Source organism: Gossypium hirsutum, chromosome A07, assembly GCF_007990345.1.
Source record: "Gossypium hirsutum isolate 1008001.06 chromosome A07, Gossypium_hirsutum_v2.1, whole genome shotgun sequence".
Taxonomy (NCBI): domain Eukaryota; kingdom Viridiplantae; phylum Streptophyta; class Magnoliopsida; order Malvales; family Malvaceae; genus Gossypium; species Gossypium hirsutum.
The window spans coordinates 11,715,162-11,716,374 of NC_053430.1; the positions used below are offsets into that span (position 1 = coordinate 11,715,162).

At 35.9% G+C, this 1,213-nt stretch overlaps 1 non-coding gene across 1 annotated transcript; it reads right to left on the bottom strand.

Annotated features, from left to right (window-relative positions):
• Nucleotides 1-847: 847 nt before the first annotated feature.
• LOC121204444 (small nucleolar RNA R71) lies at nt 848-954 on the bottom strand. Its single transcript, XR_005899369.1, has one exon. It is a non-coding gene; the product is annotated as a small nucleolar RNA R71 (small nucleolar RNA).
• Nucleotides 955-1,213: the final 259 nt, after the last annotated feature.

Consider the following 1,213-nt stretch of genomic DNA (forward strand, 5'->3'; position numbering starts at 1 on the left):
GATAATTCGGTTTGCTAAAGCTATACTACTGTTCGATAGGTACACTTGCCTTCATCGTGATAATAGTTAGTTTCAAGAACGATTCATTATAAATATTTAAAACCTGTCACAAATATCACATATCAAGTTTTTGGCGTCGTTGCTGGGGAACTAAGATATTAGGAACACTCAATTTTTATTACTTTAGCCATTTACTTTTACTTCAATTTAAATTTTATTCTAATTTTTATTACTAATTCTTCTTTTTCCCTTTTTCTGGCAGGTTTTTATAGTTTATGATTAGAAGAAACCCGTCAGGATCATTACTTTTTGACAGTGAGATCGATCGTATAGTTCGCAGAAACCAAAGAGAAACAAAGCGAAGCTTAAGATACATAGAGAACGAGCAAGAGGACGATATTCAAACCACAACCGAAGAGATGGCTAAAAACCAAGAAAATCTGCTACCTCCTGCAATTGCTGTTAATCAAAATCCTACTCCGCGCACTATGTATGATTATGCTAAACCTAATTTAACAGGAACTGAGTCAAGTATAGTTACACCTACTATTGCTGCAAATAATTTTGAACCGAAACCTAACACAATTCAAATGATACAACTGTTTATTTAGTTTGATGGTTTGCAGGATGAGGATCTAACGCTCACTTGGCAAATTTCTTAGAATTTTACAATACCTTTAAAATTAATGGCGTTTCTGATGACGCCATTCGCCTTCGGTTGTTTCCCTTTTCATTAAGGAATAAGGCTAAACAATGGTTGAACTTGTTACCACGAGGGTCAATCACTACTTGGGAACAAATGACCGAAAAATTTTTATTAAAATATTTTCCGCTGGCTAAAACAGCCAAATTACGTAATGATATCTCTTCTTTTGTGTAGATGGATTTAAAAACACTCTACGATGCATGGGAGAGATACAAGGACCTTTTGAGAAGGTGCCCTCACCATGGGTTATCGCTTTGGCTACAGGTTCAAACATTCCATAATGGCCTGAATCCTTCAACTCAGTAGATGATTGATGCAGCCGTTGGAGGAACCATCAATAATAAGACACCTGAAGATGCCTATGAATTTATAGAGGATATGTCACTAAATAACTATCAGTGGTAAGTCATGAGGACAAAGCCAACAAAAACAGCCGGCGTTTATAACGTCGATTCAGTCACCATGCTCTCTAATTAGGTAGAACTCTTGAATAAGAAAATTGATGGT